This window comes from Saccopteryx bilineata, chromosome 8 (assembly GCF_036850765.1).
Source record: "Saccopteryx bilineata isolate mSacBil1 chromosome 8, mSacBil1_pri_phased_curated, whole genome shotgun sequence".
Lineage (NCBI taxonomy): Eukaryota > Metazoa > Chordata > Mammalia > Chiroptera > Emballonuridae > Saccopteryx > Saccopteryx bilineata.
This window is the reverse complement of record NC_089497.1, coordinates 15,665,460-15,686,364: the sequence shown is the minus strand read 5'-3', so window position 1 is coordinate 15,686,364 and position 20,905 is coordinate 15,665,460. Positions and strand designations below refer to the sequence as shown.

Here is a 20,905-nt window from a genome sequence, read left to right as displayed (position 1 = left end):
GGTTGGGACACATACAGGAGCCTGTCTCTCTATCTTCTCTCACCTCACTTGGGAAAGAAGAAAAACAACAACAAAAACCCAACTCTCATCATATACGTGTAGCCCTCAAAGTAATAAATAAGGTGGACATATAAGCGGATACAAATGCCAGAGCATGAATAGGTTACTGCCCTTGGACACAGTTGTCAACTGAGAAAAGTATATTCAATTTATTCATTATGTATTATAAGTAAAAAGAAAATATTTTGAACTTATATTTAGATGGTGCCATTCTCTCAATTCTAGCTCTAGTCTTTAACACCACAGAATTGTGTTTGATAAATTTTATGGGTCCTTTAAGCACTAATGCTTCTAAATCTTCATTATTAATAGTTAAAAGAGCTCTCTGTTTGGCAGCAGGTAGAATAAATGTGCTCTTTTAGAGGTCAAATTCCACACTAGTTTGGTTATTTAAGAGCGGTTGGTATTTGTCAATTATACCTGAATAAAACTGAAATAAATGAGAAGATGGATGCTCTTTCTTCTCATATAATAATCTATCAGTGTGGCTTTGATTAACATGACAGTAACAAAAACGCAGGTAGGTAAAAACCTGAGCGTGAAAAATGTCAACCAGTGGTTTGAACCGTATTAGAGAAATAACAAAGTTGAGATTCTTTTCATTCTCTTCTCATTGAATTAATTTCTGGTTTTCATTTTACGTAAACATGTTCACTAAAGAGCCTGGAGCTACTCAAACTTGGCAATGACCCCAGCTTAGCACAATGGCTTGAAAGATACATGTTTAAACTTCCTTTTCCCCTCTTCCTTTTGTCTCTGAGGTGTATTATATATCTAAGTGACAGGACTCTTACAAATATTTAGGAAGATAAACACCCTGCGTCTGTTAGGCACAACAGAAGGATTCATACATCATTTAAGAAGTCCCCTCCTAACGAGCCTGGTGCAGGGGAGGACAGTCACCTTGGATGGGCTCACTACATTATGGCTGATTGCTGTCCAGGACATCATTATTGGTGATTTTGTCCTGTCCTTGGTTTATGGTTGTTACAGAGGATACAGATCCCATAGTGGAATTTCTGCTGCAAGGCCAAAAATCATTATATGTTATTATTCACTTGCAAGATGATGAATACCATGTTAAGATTTGGAACAGCTTCTGGAAATAATTTTCAAAGAAATGCACATTTAGACTTTTATACAAGATTTCCACTTTCAAAAAGTAGATGAATAATCATTGTTTTACAAATAATTCTTGGCATTTTAAATATGTTGATAGTCAGCTTTCAAAATTCTACTTAATTTTTCACTTGTTGGAAAACAGAAATCTGGAAGACATGTCTGTAACACTCCTAGTGAAAAGTCCAGGACACCAATTTCCCCTAATTTCCCAGGAAACCAGGTTGGCTACTCTTTTATTCTTCTCTCCTCAGTGAATTGATCAAAGGGGGGCTAAAACGACTTGCTTGGTTATTACACATGCACAACTTACCTTCCACATGGAGTCTGAGTTGTGGCCAGTTTCTCAGGGAATTAATGAACTTAGGATTTATGGGCCTATTGCCAGGCTTGCAGTCTCCTTTGCCATGGCCGTAGGCTACCATTGCTACCCTTGTTTATCTGAATGATGTTGGTTAAGGGGCTGGAGGAAGGATACTGGGAAATATTCACTTATAATGGTAGGCTAACTCAGAAGGGGCTGAGGAATCGAGCTAGGAGCTTCCTTCTCCCACACATCAAATGGTACCTTCCATTGTGGTTATGGTAACTTAAGGGAAGATGAAATAAAAAAATGTCATGGTCATCTGAAGGGTAGCCGGGCGACAGAAGTCTTTGCCTATCTTTGCACAGGCAATGATAGATGTGGAGATTTATTTAGTGGGCCTATTTTATCCATAAGAGACACTTGAGATTCAGAAATTATTTTGCATTTGCTTGACAAAGGAAGCCTCCCCCAACTTTCACGAGTGTATCTCTGAGTCGCTAATGATCACTTTTCTATGACAGCTTTTCCTCCTCAAATACATTATATATTAAAACTTCTTTACACAACCTTTGCATGGCTCTGCATATGAAATACTAAAACATCATCAGTTTTAATGAAATAGTCAACCTACTACTTGAAGAATTCATATTTATGGCCTGCAGACTAGCTAGTCTCCAACATGAGCTAGGTGATGCATTTCTGGGAACTTCAAATTAATCCTTTTCATTACAGAAGTAGGTACCCATGAAAATGAATAGAAATAGCTGATCTCATTAAAGGCTGAATTGAAACCAATTCTTATGGTGGCAGTAGCTACAACCCATGATAATTTCCCTAGCTGCTATATAAGTTCAGTCTTATAATTACTTTTAAAAAATTCCAAATAGCATAATTTTAGATTATATTGTATGTTTTATGTGTGTATTTGTGTGTGTATGTTGGAGAACAGAATATAGAGATGTATTTAAATAAGCCTGAATTTTAATTAGGTAGGCTTGATTTTTATATTCATACAGCTTTATATTTGTCTTTCTGCAGACACAACTTTTCCCTCTAATTCTTTTTGGATTCTCATTCTCATTTTGAGAGACTGATCCTTAGATTATGACACTCGTTATAAATGCATTCGAAGCTAGAGGGCTATTTTTATGCTCACAGACTCCAATCATTCTGGGATTTTAATATCTTTTCTATAGTTTGAAACAAATTTTTAAATTTAAAAAGATGAAGACATTTGCCCTTGCCCTAGGGCCCTTATTTAAGCTTTAGACAGAAGGTTAAATAGCAAAACTTTAATATAAATCAAGTGTATGCATTTCTGAATAAAGGTCGAGCACCATTTTGCAGATGGCATTGATTCCTCTAGCTGGAGGGCTGGAGAGTCTGTTTACAAAAGAATACACAATCTGGACAGAACAAGGGCCCTTCTATCAAATAGAAGAGAAGAGTCATGTTCATTTGTCATTACAAGCACAGCATTTCCTTTAACGTGAGTTAATGCCCTTCCTTAAAAGAAGATTAGTCCTTCAAAATAAAGAAATTGGAGCTGGCAGGCAGCATCCAGGAGTAGAGACAGATTCGAAATTCTCTAAAAGGCTGATTTCAGACCCATTCAGAATCTTTTTAAAACATCACCAGAGAATACTTGTATATTCACATTCACCCACTAGGATTATTTCAGAATCATGACCACATTGCTTTCCGCAGTAAGAATCTGCATGCAAAAAGACGTCAGTTCTGAACAGACACTTGGAAACTCTTTGGCTAATGCAGCAGGAAAGCAAACACAAAGACAATGAGGGAAAGATAGACATCTTAACATGGGACAGGGAGGGGCATGTCTTGATTTGAGCTAATGTCTGTCCTCTGCAAGTAGATGACCCCAGTTTCTTTAATAACTTACCCTCAGAATGAGACTCAATGGGTAATTCTCCTGGTAGGGAATTTAAATTCCGCCTTTGATACCTTTCACAGATGAACCTCATATTATGAACACAGGGATGATAATCGACCAAGGAGCATTTAAATATTTATGCAGATTCTACTTCAATTTTTATTTGGAAACTTTGCAACCCTCATAGAAAGGGTGTTTCTTTTATCCCTGGACGTTGTAATTTCTGGGACTTTAAAAGTGAATATGTTAGTACAGAAAAACAGTGAAGCAGCCCAGTGATGTTGTAGCTCTGAATAAGGACAATTCTGTTAAACTTCCGTTTTTAAATCACAACGAGGAAATGGGCTGAGTGTAACAATATACACCATAAGTAAATTGAAAATGTCCCAGGTATGATAATGCAATGAAATATATATAACACTGATACCATATGGAAGATATATATTCTAAATCCTCTAATTGGCATTGAAGCCACTTAGGAAACTTGCCTGAATTTAGGGACTTCATTAAATGGCATTAGTTTCAAAGTTATCTGGTTTGAATTCAGGACAAAGTCGATTGTTACCTTAATTTGTTCTATATCAACCAAGGTTTTAGGCTTTTTTTTTTCCCCAGAAAGTTATTCTGAGGTGCACTGTATCAATAATGGTAATGCTGTGCTGCCCTTGTTTGTTTGTTTTTTACAAGAGTTTTGATAGGAAAACAAAAAGTTATAAAGTTTATGAAATCAAAGTCTTATAAATTGAAAAGCAATGAAAGAAAAGGAAGAAATCTGAAAAGATGTAGTGTAACAGGAAACAACAACAAACCACGCTTGGTTCAAATCTTTGCTTTAAAACTAACTAGCTGAGTGATTTGGAGCATACACCTCTGAAGGTCATAGTTTCTTCATCCATGAAATATAGAACGTAGTTCACACTGCATTTGATCTTTGCAGGAGTTAGAGGAGATGATGTATGTGAAGAGCAGGGAAAGTAATGCTCACCGAATGTTTCTACTGCCATTACCTTCTCAGGTGATAGAAACGTCAGGCTGCAACAATGATTCTTGTACCAGGCTATGTTAGAAGGCCTCAAAGGAGATTTCTCCAATTCTCAGTTTTTGGATTTTCCTTCAAAGTAGATATGTCAACCAGTAGACCAGGCAAAACCCCACAGATATGCAATGCAACCTTCTGATTTATTATGGACACTGATATGACCGGAGTCAGTGGACAAAGCACATGGTATGTACTAACCTGGAGCTCCGTTGAACTTGGAAATGCAAGTTAACCCTTTTATACGTAACTCAAATTCTTTTCCTCAAAACGTTTCAGTTTTGTCTGCAACAAAAATGCCTCCTAACCCTGATTTAAAGCCTAACATCCAAGGTAAATCTCAGTAGACCTCACGTGGTCCAACCTGTACTGAGTACTCTATTTCCAGGCACCATTATAATAGGCACCGTTATAATAGCACTGTCACACAGAGGAGTATCGCTGCCAAGTTGGCTGGGGTGGATACTGTGCTGGACAGGTGGTTTTATTGAAAACAATGTAGAACATGCTTCAACTTCCACATTGTTTATGGTTCTCTTCACTTGTGAATGTAAGAATTCAATACACTGATATTAAAAAGTAATTTTGTAGATAACACAGCCATGATTCAAGAATCTAGCCTTTAGCCTTGTGTCGGCCAAAGAAAAAGCAAAGACTAGCGACTAAAAATAAATGTGAAAATAAATTGACTACATGTCTCAAACAGCACAGGAAGATACAAGGTACCTTGTAGTACCACTCTTCTTTCCACCTGCAACAAACCCTAACATCCAAATCTCCTGAAATATGCAACCTTCCGGCTTCTAGTGCAATGATCTCCCTTCCATTTGCCCCCTAATAGTGCATAACAATAATACGAACATTGGCTTGGAATTGCAGAAAGATCCTCATTGTTTGGAGAAATAAGGAAATTTAGTGAGCAGGGCCAGAAGCGTCTTTAGTGGAAAGTGAACAGGGAAAGGCTAGTACTATTGTTTTTATTTTTATTTTGCTCTTAAAAATCTACAAGCTTCAGGGGCCAAAGGGAAAAGAATAGAGATGATCAAAAAAGGAATGTTGGACAATGAGTATTGTCAATGGACTACTAAAGCAGCTTAGTAACAAGAGAGATCAAAGAGAACAAATGGTTTCTGCTTTATTAATGCTTGATGACAAACTCTTAGGGAAATTAACTTTGGAGAATATGAAAAAGACACGAATCTGAGTTTTGTATTCTGGTTGAGTGCGGCTTACTCCCTCAGCGTTCTGCTTATTTGCTATTTTGGAGACATATTCTCTTTCCTTTCCTTTCTTTCTTTCTTTCTTTTTAAATTTATTTTTTAACTAAATGTTTAAAATTTATTGTGCTAACATGGATTCAAGTGCCCCTCTCAGTATAACACCCGCATCAACATGCCCCTCATTACACCTCTTTTGCCCTCCTTCCCCTGACTTCCTCTCCCCCTTCCCTCTGGGACTTGCTGTCTTGTTTTCTCTATCTATTCTCTCTTCTTTTCTATAATGATCAATAAAATCCACGAAACATAAATATGTTTTTCCTGCTTACCACCTTAGTAAATAAAAAATAACCTATGATTGATAGTAATTTATAAATTAAGATAACTAGCTTTTATCCAATAAATAATGCCTGAGATTGTTTAGGATCAAGACAAATGTTGTATCTTGTCTCCTGAGATGCCTGTTTTCATCACGCTCTGAGTGTACTTCAGTACTGAAATAGGCAAAGCCATTGAGCAGGTAACTTCATGTACCTTCCATGTTTAGAGTCTATAATCCAAATATGCATATCAATGAATTTAAAATTAATATTTTGAAAGGACACAATCCCCAATTATTTAGCGTTCATTTAGTGTCTTGTTTTTCTATTTTTTTGGGTTTTTTTTTTCTGATTTCTTACTTTTTAATTTGGTGTTTAGGGTCTTAATGCTGATTTTCTCCTTGTATTTTTTAGAAGTTTTTTTTTTTTTTGTAAATGAATTTGTTTCTGTATAAAAAACTAAACATTTTTTATCCAATGAGCATTTCTATTCCATTTCGTCAAAGGTAATGGTCTCTGAATTTACAGCTTCTCAAAAAAGTGAAATTATCTAACAAAAAACCCCCACATTCTTTGATGCATTTTATTTTTCTTTTCTTTTCTTTTTTTTTTTGTATTTTTCTAAAGTTGGAAATGGGGAGGCAGTCAGACAGACTCCTACATGCTCCTGACCGGGATCCACCCGGCGTGCCCACCAGGGGACGATGCTCTGCCAATCTGGGGCGTTGCTCTGTTGCAACCAGGGCCATTCTAGCACCTGAGGCAGAGGCCATGGAACCATCCTCAGTGCCCTGGCCAACTTTGCTCCAATGGAGGCTTGGCTGCGGGAGGGGAAGAGAGAGACAGAGAGGAAGGAGAGGGGAAGGGGTGGAGAAGCAGATGGGCGCTTCTCCTGTGTGCCCTGGCCAGAAATCAAACCCGGGACTTCTGCACACCAGGCCGATGCTCTACCACTGAGCTCTTTGATGCATTTTAAAGTGATTTCATAGAATGTCAAGGTAAATGAGTTGGATGACAAAAACAAATGAAGGCATATTAAGAGATCAAGAAGTCATAATTGACAGCATGAACAGACTTAGAAGGTATTATGCTAAGTGAAATAACTCAGTCAAGAAAGACAAATACCATATAATTTCACTCACACATGGAATCTAAAGAACAAAACCAATGAAACAAACAAATAGAAACAAACTCAGATAAAGAGAACAGATTGATGAACTGGTGGGTTGGGGGACTGAAGAAAAAGGTGAAGAAATTGAGAAGTACAGACTGGTAGTTATAAAATAGTCTTGAAGAGGCAGAGTGTGGCATAAAGAATATGGTCAAAATATTGTAATACCTACGAATGGTGCAGGGTGGATAATGGGAATATCAGGGCAACACTTTATAAAGTATATGATTGTCTAACCACTATGCTGTACACCTGAAATTAGTACAAAATAATATTGAATGTAAACTGTAATTGGAAAATAAAATTAAGAAGAATAAATCATAACTGCAACAGGAATAAATGCATTGATCTGATAAAAACTGGTGTAATCATATTATAAATGAATTATTTCTATGCACAATTATGGTAAAATTGCGTTTTACAACTTTTTAAAATATTCTCTGTAATATGGCTATTTAAAAATTATTTCTACTGATTTATGTGTTATAATAAAAGCAATATATTGTACATTCACTCTGTGGTGAAAATTGTATTAGCATTAAAAAAGTTGATTTTACTTAATTCTTATATTTACCCTATGTAATACATATTACTAATCTTATTTAACCAATTTTAAAGAAATGCTTTCTAGAGGTTATGCAAATTGTTTAACTCCACATAATTAATAAACAGCAAAACTGGCATTTAAAGTCAAGTTCAGACCTGGCTGGATAGCTTAATTGGCTAGAGCGTAGTCCCAAAGAGCAGAGGTTGTTAGTTCGATCCCCGGTCAGGGCACATACAGAAACAGATGAATGTTCTTCTCTCACTCTCTCTCCCTCTTTCCCCCTGCCTCTCTTGCTAAAAATCCATCAATCAATAAAAAATTTTAAATCAAGTCCACAGCTCTCTACATACAGTTCATGGTTATTGCCTTTATACAATGATAACCCAATACCTTAATTCATAGATATCAACAAATTCATGAGAATATTTAATCCTAAAGTGGCTAAGAAAATGATTTTATTTTCTTTCCCTAAAAATGTATAATCTGGAATTCTATCTGGGGTGTATTATTATTTTAATGCAATAGCATTATAGCAACACAACCATGTAATACTATGATAATCCTATAGGAAATGTGGAGAATTGTTCTGAGACATATGTAGACAAGGTTATCCAGTGAGGAAATCATTTTGAAATCGAATGCAGGAGTACCAAACTGTACAAAAAAATACTTAAAAACATTCCAGGTAACATTGGAGAATATCACATAATAAAGGAGATAATTCTGGTGTAGACAATGTTTGATGAAAATGATTTCTTGGAAGAACTTAAAAATAAATATATGGTATAATGCTTCACATGATCAGTATTCTTACGCAGAATAGTCAGTAGCTTGCTGAGAGTATATAAGGCTCACAAAAACAAACTAAACCATTATGGAGAAGAAAACTGTAATATTCCCTTCTTATAATATTGAAATCTTAAAGAAATCCAGGTATGTTTTGAAGGAGATTGACTAGCAAGTTTCAGCATTGCTTTCCTTTTTTGGAGGCTGAGGGATTAGCAAGTTTTCAGGACCCTGCAAGAAAGGTGGCATCGTTGGATGGGGCAGCGAAGGAACCATCAAAATATAAGTTGGACCTTGTATACCTGAAACAGTGTTCACATCTATTTAGTGTATCTTATCATATATACTAGTTCCAATCAAGCACTTGAGCAGACACACACCACTATCGAGCATTCAGTCACCTTCTTTTGATCTTCTAATACTTTCCATGTTCCTTCTTCATTTTACCTTGTTCCAAACCCGTGTTGTGCAATCCTCTCCTAACGACTTGTCCCTACATTCATCACCGGAGTCCAACAAAATTATTAGTACTTTCTTAAAGCCAGTGTGAGGGACCCATTGAGTACAGGTCTGACCCACAGGGTGTGGGTGTCAGTTCTGTCCCCACTCCTTCCTATGTCTGTGATCTTGGGAAAGTAATGTACATATTTGGACTTCTCTTTACTCATTTATTATATAATGCTGTATTTCTATGCATTACCTCATTTAATCATCCCAATAATTCATTAAGGAAGTTTGTCCTAATTATTCCCACTTTATAGATTAAGTGAAGAACTTGTCTAAGGTTACTGAGCTGGAAATTGTCAGACATAAGAATCACTTTTATGCTGTCTAGTTTCAGAGTCCAGCGGTCTTGACAGCTATATTATATCTCCTCTATTGTATGTGTTACAACCTGGATGCTGAGACTTTGGATCTTAATACTATTCAACTTTATGTTTAAGGGTGATAAAATTTTGTGTGCACATACTTATATCATGGGAAACTGTATAATTCACATTTCCAAAGTATGTACCCTTGTGAGAATAGTCAAAGGAAAATAGCAAGTGATACTCAGTCTCTTTCATTATGATGAGTGTTCTGTTTGCAGTGAGTGAATTGAAATTTTACTTTTGCTTCATTTTGTTTTTCTTGAACCACTGGAGTCATTGTTGGGTCTTTGGCCATGACGGTGTAGGAACTTGTTTCCTTACTGAAGACCCTGGCAGCAGTGAACGGGGTAGTACTAGTGACTGAATGCTCTAGAGTGGTGTCCATGTTAAAACCCATGGAGTAGGTAGTAGTTTGAACCCTCATCCTAATACAAGACATCATCATCTATAATAATTCTTAAAAGATTCAAACTATAATTGGTTTCCAATAGCTTAATTGGTTAGAGCATAGTCCCAAAGAGCAGAAGTTATTAGTTCGATCCCCGGTCAGGGCACATACAGAAACGGATCAATGTTCTTCTTCTCTTTCTCTCCCTCTTTCCCCCTGCCTCTCTTGCTAAACATCCATCAATCAATAAAAAATTTTAAGTCAAGTCCACAGCACTCCACAGTCCATGGCTATTGCCTTTATACAATGATAACCCAATACCTTAATTCATAGATATCAACAAATTCATGAGACTATTTCCCATTGGATTGGTCTGTATTACCATGTAGAATCTAACGACACTGCTGATTAATTTGAATTAATTTGGTTTCTTCAATGCGTCTTTTGATTGCTGGATAACTGGCATGTCCTCAAGAGATACTTCTAGAAAGACTTTCTAACTTTCCATACCCAAAGAGAGGTGGCATTCAGATGTTACATAACACTCAGGGCAGATGCTGCTCATAGGTCTCCAAACAGCTTACTTTTTTTTTTTTTTTTTGTATTTTTCTGAAGCTGGAAACGGAGAGAGACAGTCAGACAGACTCCCGCATGCGCCGGACCCGGATCCACCTGGCACGCCCACCAGGGGCGATGCTCTGCCCACCAGGGGGCGATGCTCTGCCCCTCCGGGGCGTCACTCTGCCACAACCAGAGCCACTCTAGCGCCTGGGGCAGAGGCCAAGGAGCCATCCCCAGCGCCGGGGCCATTTTTGCTCCAATAGAGCCTTGGCTGCGGAAGGGGAAGAGAGAGACAGAGAGGAAGGAGGGGGGGCGGGGGTGGAGAAGCAAATGGGCGCTTCTCCTGTGTGCCCTGTCCGGGAATCGAACCCGGGTCCCCCGCACGCCAGGCCGACACTCTACCGTTGAGCCAACCTGGCCAGGGCCCAAACAGCTTACTTTTGAAGAAACTTTTGGAGAAACAATGGCGGTGCAGGCATTGTGAGGAAGAACACGAGAGAAATGCTTACACACTGTTCAAAACGATAGCTAAAAATTACCCTAACTTGTCTAAGGATCTCCGAGAAGGTGCTCCCATTCCCTTCCTTTGTTTGTTTGTTTGTTTTTGTTTTGTTTTGAGTGTTCTTTCCAATCCTAACATAGAAAAGTATCTGGAGGTTATCTGTAATATGGCTGGTTTGGACAATGCGATGTGATCCAGGCTGTAGAAGGGGGCGGTCACAAATCTAAAACCATCACATTATCCAGCACTTACCTGGTATCGCATCGTGTGCCTTCAGAAATGTGGAGCTTTTCTCACTTTCCCTTCCGAGTCCCTGGACCTACTATTAACATATTATGATTGATCAGAGAGAGGGTATTTTAATAACAACATCGAGAGAGCAAAACCCATTTGTTTCATCCCTAGAGGTTTGCGAGCACATTTCAAGCACCGGATGGTGAGAATAAAAACAGATACGAGCGCAAGGTCCGCTATTGTTCCTAATGGGAGAAAACACCCGATTAGAACCAAAAGGCTGAGAAACACATTGTTTGCCGCAGAAAATTATTCTCACAAATATCATTATTTAAAACGTCCGAACTCTATTTTCGGATATATAAACAGTCACGTGAGCTTCACAAGGAACGCCGAGACAGGAGGCTGACTTCGTGGCGTCCACCTTGGAGGCTGCGGGGGTCTTCTCCTGTTGCAGTTTAGCTCAAGGCTGGATTCCTGAATCCACGTGACATCCTCCATCTCATTTTCAGCTCTATCGCACCAATTATGCTGCATTGAGGCTTACAGGGGGCTTACACTGTGTTTCGGATAGATGGGAGAAGCCAGTCTATATTCTTTGTGATAAAAATAGTCATTAATTACTGAGACTTGTAAACCGCTTATCAGCCTTCTTAATGGGGCCTGTCAGGTGCTTCTCGTTCTATAGCTAATCAGCAGAAGAGGAGAAAAATCCCCAGGAACAAGATGATCTTTTTTTTATTTTTTGCCTCAAACAGATAGTCAAGGTTAAGAATAAATCTAAAGTGTAGTGAAAACCTCAGTCAATAGGCTCTCACCGGCAAAATACTGCCTTGTTTGCTTTCAATCAATGTTTATTATAGAAAAAAGCTTTACAGTATTGTTCTATGGGAAAACTAATTACCAATAAAATATTTCCCCCCTATCTGGTAGAAAATAACATGTTTGGAGGAGTTGGATGCAGGGAAACACATTTATAAGTAGCTCAGATGAAGTTAGAGAGATACCTAATTAAAGAAAAGTGAAATGTCAGAGGAATTAATGAAGCAATTCAGTTGAGAGGGAACCCAACTAGTCAAGAGTCTGCTGAAAGCAACAATGGGTAGTCTTGCCTTCGAGTTACTCTGTTGCAGAATTGACTGCCATGGCCAGTATTTTCATTTTTAACAATAACCTTATGTTTACTTGGCAAACATGCCCATTATGTTACTTCATTAAGGCAATCAGATGCACGGGGTAGTAACTGGCAGCATGATGAGCTATAACAACCTTTACTTGGTAGACAAAATAGGGATGAATGGCGTTTGTGTGTAAAGGAATCCTGTAGGTTGGAAAGATAGAAAGCATGTCTACATGGAGTGTGAGCACGTACTGAGGGCTTCTTTCTTTAGCGTACATATTTTGTAAGTAAAAACCAAGCTTTAAGGAACGCCGTGCACCTAGGTTTCATGCATTTTGACACGACTAGTATTCGTGAATCGGAGTGCTGTTTTTCAAAACAGCCCAAGAAAACCTGGAGTGATGGCATATTGGCAAAGTTGATTTTTCTAAAAGCCTTGTAGAGAGTTTTAAAAATGAATGGTATGTGCAGGGGGGGGAGAGAAACCACTGTGAAAGAAATTACAAGTGAGTTTCACTACATTAAAAGCTTGAGATTGCTTATTAAACACAGAACTTGTTTTTCTGCTCTACCAATCATTTTACATAAGTGTGTGATTTGGCTTCCATTTATAATGTGTAACTGCAGCAGGCTTCGACGGTGCCATGGGGAATACTCGTTACGGGTTGACTATTTGGTTAAAATCCTTGGAAAAATTCCAAAAGCGTTTCCATACCCATGGCAGACTTGGGCGAGCACTTATTTTTAGTTTACTTCTGTCCTTGGCGAGTGGGGAGAGAACTGGCTTCCAGACACAGGGCAGACGATCTATCCCCATTTCCTCTCTCCCTTCTCCAAACTGTTAGGGACTGATGGTATTTGTATTTTGAAAGTAATTTGAATTTATACTACTCTTTGGGGAAAAAGATGTTTTAGACTCTGTTTGTAAAATGTTGAGCTAGAAATGTGCGATATATTTATACATAGTTATTTAAATCATAAGTAATTATTGTGTTTAACACCAACAATAAAGTATTGACTTCTTAGTACAGTGTTTAAGTAAAATTCCATTGCACAGCAGTTTTGAGGAGCAGGGAGGGGTAGAAAAGAAATGTTGTGAAAGCAAATGTAAGAAGAAATTTTCCCAAAACATAGAGAAGTAGGTCCTAGACCAAGATTAAATTCTGGCGCAGATTTTGTGATAGACAAGTGAAGTAAGTAATACACACACACACACACACACACACACACACACACTTCTTTCAGATATAGTCGATTTATAATAAAGGAGGCAAAGGGAAGCAGCAATGGAACTCAAAGCTACAAAAACAGAGAAGAAACATTTAAACATGTTCCAGGACTGTTAATTTTCTAACTGCTTTGCTATGGCTTGCACTATTTGAAAGGCTTTGCAGGAACAATCTGTTAGCAGAGGGAACACATGTTATTTTTCATTAAAAAAAAAACATATAGAAACTGACAGATGATACAAAATAATCTTTTCTTTTCACATGGTCACCTTTCCGTCTACACACGAGGCACCTAGCTATGACGGACATTCAGACACCCTTTCTTTCTCTGACATCCATTCCTTCACTCCATTGCTCTCCAACCCTGATGCCTTGTTCCTTCCACATATTTTCCCGTCACCTGTGCCCTCTTTGTTAGGATTTTTGGGTCTTGGCTTCATCCTCTGAGGGAGCTTTAAAGTTAAGATCTTGAAAAAAATCCTTGGGTGGGTTCTGTTGTGGCTGTTATCAACTCTGCACTCATGTCTTTGGGAGAAATAGGCCTAAGTCTTTAAAAATGTCATGCTACAGCATCAAAACACTTCCTCACCATCAGGGTTAAAGAAGTAAAGAAATAAGAAGAGGAAAAAAATCTACTTCCTGTTTCTCTCCCTCTCGTGGTTTATGAATTTTTGCAACAGAGAGCAGCTTGTCTTTCATCAGTGATTGGATGTGTGTAGGATATCTCTCCTTGCTACGCTTAGCACTTAGCCAGGGGGCGCTTAGCCACCTGGGAGATGCCTTTCTTGAGCATCCCTGACAAATCATAGAGCAGTTATGCATAGAATGGAAAAACCAGTGGAAGCTGAAGTAAAAGAGGAACAACGCAGACCCCCAGAACTGAACAGATCTGGGCATGATGTGGTTGGAAGTGGAAACACTTTTCTTTCTTTCTTTTTTTCTTTCTTTCTTTCTTTCTTTCTTTCTTTCTTTCTTTCTTTCTTTCTTTCTTTCTTTCTTTCTTTCTCTCTCTCTCTCTCTCTTTCTTTCTCTTTCTTTCTTTCTTTCTTTCTTTCTTTCTTTCTTTCTTTCTTTCTTTCTTTCTTTCTTTCTTTCTTTCCCTTCCTCCCTTCCTCCCTCCCTTCCTTCCTTCCTTCCTTCCTTCCTTCCTTCCTTCCTTCCTTCCTTCCTTCCTTTCTCTCTCTCTCTTTCTTTCCCTCTCTCTTTCTTTCTTTTTTGATTGTGTTTACATAGATTCTAGTGTTGCCCTGAATACATCCCCCCTCCCCCATATTCCCCTCAACATCTCCCTTGCCCCCTCCCTAAAATGCCCTCCCCCCTTCCCTTTAGGTTTATCCCATCCTATCATCCCCTTTCCCTCTTTCCTCTTTTCCTCTAGTCCCTTTGATCTCTCCTCTGTCTCAATTCCGTTCCTCAGTTCACATTGTTCATTGGATTCCTCAAATGAGTGAGGTCATATGATATTTTTCTTTTTCTGCCTGGTTTATTTCACTTAACATAATAGTTTCCAGGTCCATCCATGGTGTTGCAAAAGGTAAGATTTTCTTCTTTTTCATGGCCCCATAGTATTCCATTGCATATATGTACCATAGCTTTTTAATTCACTGGTACACTGATGGACACTTGGGCTGTTTCTAGATCTTCGCTATTGTGAACAATGCTGCCATAAACATGGGGGTGCATTTTTCGTTTTGAAACAGTTCTATGGTGTTCTTGGGGTATATTCCTGAAAGTGGGATAGCTGGTCAAAAGGCAGCTTGATCTTTAATTTTTTGAGGAATCTCCATACTGTTTTCTACAGAGGCTGCACCGGTGTGCATTCCCACCAGCAGTGCAGGAGGTTCCCTTTTCTCCACATCCTCACCAGCACTTATTCTGTGTTGTTTTGTTGATGAGCGCCATTCTGACTGGTGTGAGGTGGTATCTCATTGTGGTTTTAATTTGCAATTCTCTAATGATTAGTGATGTTGAGCGTTTTTTTCATATGCCTATTGGCCATCTGTGTGTCCTCTTTGGAGAAGTGTCTATTCATTTCTTTTGCCCATTTTTTGATTGGATTGTTTATCTTCCTGGTGTTGAGTTTTACAAGTTCTTTATAAATTTTGGTTATTAACCCCTTATCAGACGTATTGTCAAATATGTTCTCCCATTGTATAGTTTGTCTTTTTATTCTGTTCTTATTGTCTTTAGCTGTGCAAAAGGTTTATAGTTTGATATAGTCCCATTTGTTTATCCTGTCTTTTATTTCACTTGCCCATGGAGATAAATCGGCAAATATTTATATTTTGCTGCGAGAGATGTTGGAGAGTTTACTGCCTATGTTTTCTTCTAAGCTGCTTCTGGTTTCACAGCTTACATTTAAGACTTTTATCCGTTTTGAGTTTATTTTTGTAAATGGTGTAAGTTGGTGGTCTAGTTTCAATTTTTTGCCAGGAAGCTGTCCAATTTTCCAAAAAAGCATTTGTTGAAGAGGCTGTTTTTATTCCATTGTATGCTCTTACCTCCTCTGTCAAATATCATTTGTCCATAAAGGTGTGGGTTTATTTCTGGGTTCTCTATTCTGTTCCATTGATCCATATGCCAGTTCTTATGCCAGTACCAGGCTGTTTTGAGTACAATGGCCTTGTAGTATAACTTGATATCAGGAAGTGTGATGCCTCCGACTTTATTCTTTTTTTTCTAGATTGCTGAGGCTATTTGTGTTCTTTTTTGGTTCCATATAAATTTTTGGAATATTTGTTCTATATCTTTGAAGTTGTCATCGGTATTTTAATTGGTATTGCATTGAATTTATAAATTGCTTTGGGTAATATAGACATTTTAATAATGTTTATTCTTCCTAACCATGAGCAGGGTATATGCTTCCACTTGTTTGTATCTTCCCTGATTTCTTTTATCAATGTTTTATAATTTTCCTAGTACAAGTCTTTACTCTCCTTAGTTAAATTTACTCTTATGTACTTTATTTTTGTTGTTGTTGTTCTTGCAATAGTGAAGGGGATTGTTTCCTTAATTTCTCTTACTGAGAGTTCATTGTTGGTGTATAAAAATGCCTCTGGTTTCTGAGTATTAATTTTATATCCTGCCACCTTGCTGATTTCATTTATCAGGTCTAGTAGTTTTTTGACTGAGACATTAGGGTTTTCTATATACAATATCATATCATCTGCAAATAATGATAGTTTTACTTCTTTTTTTCCAATTTGGATGTCTTTTATTTCTTCTTCTTGTCTCAATGCTGTGGCTAGCACTTCCAGAACTATGTTGAATAAGAGTGGTGAAAGGGGGACCCCTGCTTTGTTCCCAATCTTAAGGAGATTGCTTTTAATTTTTGCCCATTAATTATGGTGTTGGCTGTTGGTTTGTCATACATGGCCTTTATCATGTTGAAGTATTTTACTTGTATTCCCACTTTGCTGAGAGTTTTGATCATGAATGTGTGCTGAATTTTATCAAATGCTTTTTCTGCATCTATTGAAATTATCATGTGGTTTTTCTCCTTTCTTTAGTTTATGTGATGAATCACATTGATTGTTTTGTGAATATTTTACCAGCCTTGACTACCCAGAATAAATCCCACTTGATCATGGTGTTTGATTTTTTTTCATATATTGCTGGATCTGGTTTGCTAATATATTGTTGAGGGTCTTAGCATCTAAATTCATCAGGGATATTAGCCTATAATTTTCTTTCTTTGTGTTGTCTTTGTCTGGTTTTGGAATCAGAATAATGCTCGCCTCATAAATGGAGCTTGAAAGTCTTCCTTCCTCTTGAATTTTTTGAAATATCTTGAGAAGGATAGGAGTTACTTCTTCTTTGAATATTTGGTAGAATTCACTTGTGAAGCCACCTGGCCCTGGGCTTTTGTTTGTTGAGAGTTTTTTGATAACTGTTTTGATCTCATTTGTTGTAATTGGTCTATTTAGGTTTTCTGATTCTTCCAGATTGATTTTTAAAAGATTATATGTTTCAAGAAATTTGTGTATTTCATCGAGGTTGTCTAATTTTTTGGCATACAGTTTTTCATAGTATTTTCTTACAATCCTTTTTATTTCTGTTGTTTCAGTTGTTATATCTCCACTCTCATTTCTAATTTTATTTATTTGAGTCGTCTCTCTTTTTTTCTTGATGTTTCTGGCTAAAGATTTATCAATCTTCTTTACCTTTTCAAAGAAACAGCTCCTGGTTTTATCAACAAATTTAAGAAGATTGAAATCAAGCATTTTCTCTGATCACAATGGCATGAAACTAGAAATCAACCACAATAGAAAAACTGAGAAATACTTAAATACTTGGAAACTAAATAGCATGTTATTAAATAACAAATGGGTTAACAATGAAATCAAAGAAGAAATAAATAAATCCTAGAAACAAATGATAATGTGCATATAACAACTCAAAATTTATGGGACACAACAAAAGCAGTACTGAGAGGGAAGTTCATAGCATTACAGGCATACCTTAAGAAGCTAGAAAAAGAACAAATAAACAACTTAACCCTGCATCTAAAATATCTAGAAAAAGAACAGCAAGTAAAGCCCAGCATCCAAGGGACGGGTGAGTGACCCTCTGCAATGGGAAACCTTCTCCCCCACTCTCGAGCCCTGCAGGCTTGAGCCCTGCACACCTTATTGCAGAGTAGGCGAGTTGAAGTTTGTTAAAAGGATCCCTGTACTTACTGAGAGAGCCTCTCTGGTTTCAATCCCTGGATTAGGGACACGCCTCTCTGGGACCTGGATACTTGGGCCCGAGCTCTCCCACGCATCTGTTCTGCTGAGGGGTATGGGGGGTCAAACCTTCCCTCTCGGCCTCACTCCTGCCTTATTGGCAATATGCTCCTGCTGGGGAACCTCCGCTGGTGCCAAAAATATTGCAGGCTACCCCTCTCTCTGGGGAGCCCCTACCTTCCTATTCGCCTCCCTCCACTGAGGAGGAAAGTAGTTTAGCCTCCGAGTTTGACAAAATCATGGCTGAGCACGCAAAAACGAAACCAACCGAATTGCTAACTGTGCCATCAGCTCTGCTGCTGGAAAAAGCGGAAGTCGCTACTTCTGCATTTCTGTGTGTGTGTGGGGGGGATTCAGTGCTCCACTCCAGCTTCTCAGAGGCCATTTCCTCCAACACATGTTCCTGCTGCAGACCCATGGGCCAACCTATATGCCCCCATGTGTCTGTTTTCTTTCTGTCTGCCTGTCTTGTCTATTTTTCTGTATCTCTCACTCTCTCTCTCCCCCACCCCTCTCTCTGAAATGATGCTGGAAGGACCCAGCCATGGCACAGTGGCCGGGATCACACCCTCTTCTAACACAGGGGAGAGGTTATGCTTGTGTTTTTCAGCCAATTTGGATCCCAGGAACCCCCCACCTGCTTGACAGGGTTTCTTGGGCACCCACTAAGTGGTTCAGTCTTCACCCATCCAAAGCCACAGACCTGGCCTTCTCCACACTGACTATGCCTGAGGGGAAGAGGTCCTCAGTGCTCCAGAAGAAGACCTCGTGTCCTGTGTGTGCGCCCCATCACCTGGGGGGGATGTGGAGGCTTTGGTGGGGTGGGCCTGGAGAATTGCCCCTGACAGGCCCCCAGGCCCTGGTGCCCTGTTCTTGCTTATGTGTGCTGTAGTAACTGCTGACTCCCAGATGTAGGCGGTGGCAGCCTGCTGCTCGAGCCTGGCAGCATGAGCTGGTGTTTCCAGTTCATCTTTGGAGGATGAGGAGAATTGGGCTGGAGTTGCGATTTGCAGACTCCAGAAGGTAAACGGTGGCAGCTGCAGCAGGAGGATGAATGGAAGCCAGGCTTGCATCGCCGAGTGGCCGCTGGAATGGCAGGGAGTGCCTGCTAAGCTGCTGGTGGGTTTGCTGACATTTTGGGACATAGGGGTGAATGCCATCATGCTCTCCAGAGCAGAGATGGAAATGCTGACTCCCATTGCCACATGCTCCTCTTTGGGACAGTGTAAGACCTGCCAGGACAGCAGGAATGAGGAGAGTGGCTGACGCCTTATGTGCATGGACTGATTCCTGGACTACGACCCGAGTGAGCATTGGCTCCTTTGTTGGATGAACTTACGGATTTTGGACAATTTGAAATACCCTGATGGGGGTGGGGGGTAGCTTAGCTGGAAGCACTCCCCTTCCCTGGGAAGCTTGTGCCATGCCTAGAAAGAAGGCCGAGGACATTTTGTGCTTTTGGAAAAGTGCTCAGAGACTGGTGAAGTGTACCTCTGTAATTGTTGAATTTGTATGATTTGTCATGTTGTTGTAATTTGTGTAATTTCCCTTGAAAACATATGCAGTACGCAGCCCATGGCAAGCCATCTGTTTCATGTTTGGACGCTGGGACCTTTGTGGGAAGGGGGTGTGCATGGACCTACGTCCATTTTTCACATTCAAAATGGAACTGTGTTTAATGGCACCTAGAAGGTCTCTGTAACACAATGGGAGGGAAATGACATCCCGATCCCTAGGAGGAATCCCCTGTATTATTTTCTAACTAGTCAAACATTACAGAAGCTTGCCTCATTGTTTAATCTGAATAAAGTGGATCTGCGTCACTGAACCTGGTTCCCGGAGTCGTGTCTTTGCATCTCCATCGTTGTCACCCCCGGCAGGACTTGTCCACAACTGGCGCCCAATGTGGGGCTCGAACCTACAACCTCGAAATTAAGAGTCTCATGCTCTACCGACTGAGCTAGCCAGGCATTGCACTTTGTTCTAGGTATAAAATGGACAAAAACAACTGATTTGATCCCTGTTCTCATGTAGTTTAGATTCCACTATTGGAAGAGGGGAAAAAATAATCAAGTAATCTTACAATGCAAATACAGCTAGAGTACGTGGTGTCAAAAAGGTTTATGGTTCTGAAGAGAGCATTCTGGAGGGATTTAATCTCATTGCCAAAGTTGGGAAGTGGGTTTCGGAACATTATATTGAGCTGATACCTAAAGAATGCTTAAAAAAAAAATGTAGAGTTAGTTACCAAGGCCCTGTGATGGGAGAAAACATAGCTCCCTCCTGGAGCTGAGACACCAGTGTGACCAGAGTAGAGATGATATAGAAATAAAGGACTGAGTGAGAGCGGTCAGAGTACTCGGCTTGGGGGGCATCTGAAGAATTTTAGACATTGTCCTAAGAGTTCTGGGAAGGTACTAAAATGTTTAAAGAAGAGTGTGAGATGTGTAAATTATCTCTTTTATTACACTGGCTCTGGTGGCCATACATGGAGAACAGATTGGAAAGGCACACAGGTAAATATAAGCAGAATTTTCAGACAGTTTTTGCAGCAGTTCAGGATGAAAAATAACCATCGTCCAGACCAGTGGTAGTGAAGATGGCATCCTATCTATCAGCCTGGGAGATACTTACAGGTTATAATCATTAAGACTTGGTGAAGTGTTCGATAAGGGCTGTGAAGAGGGTGGTATTAAAAATTATTTTTAGATATTTGTAATTTGTAACTGTAGTCTTTGTTAAGCAATTTCATCAAGAATGTATGTGAAGGAAAAAGATCAGTTTTGCTACCATAATGGTGTACACAAATAGCTCA

The 20,905-nt window shown here is 39.1% G+C and overlaps 1 non-coding gene across 1 annotated transcript; it reads right to left on the bottom strand.

Annotated features, from left to right (window-relative positions):
• Positions 1-19,987: 19,987 nt before the first annotated feature.
• Positions 19,988-20,060, bottom strand: TRNAK-CUU (transfer RNA lysine (anticodon CUU)). Its single transcript has one exon. It is a non-coding gene; the product is annotated as a tRNA-Lys (tRNA).
• Positions 20,061-20,905: the final 845 nt, after the last annotated feature.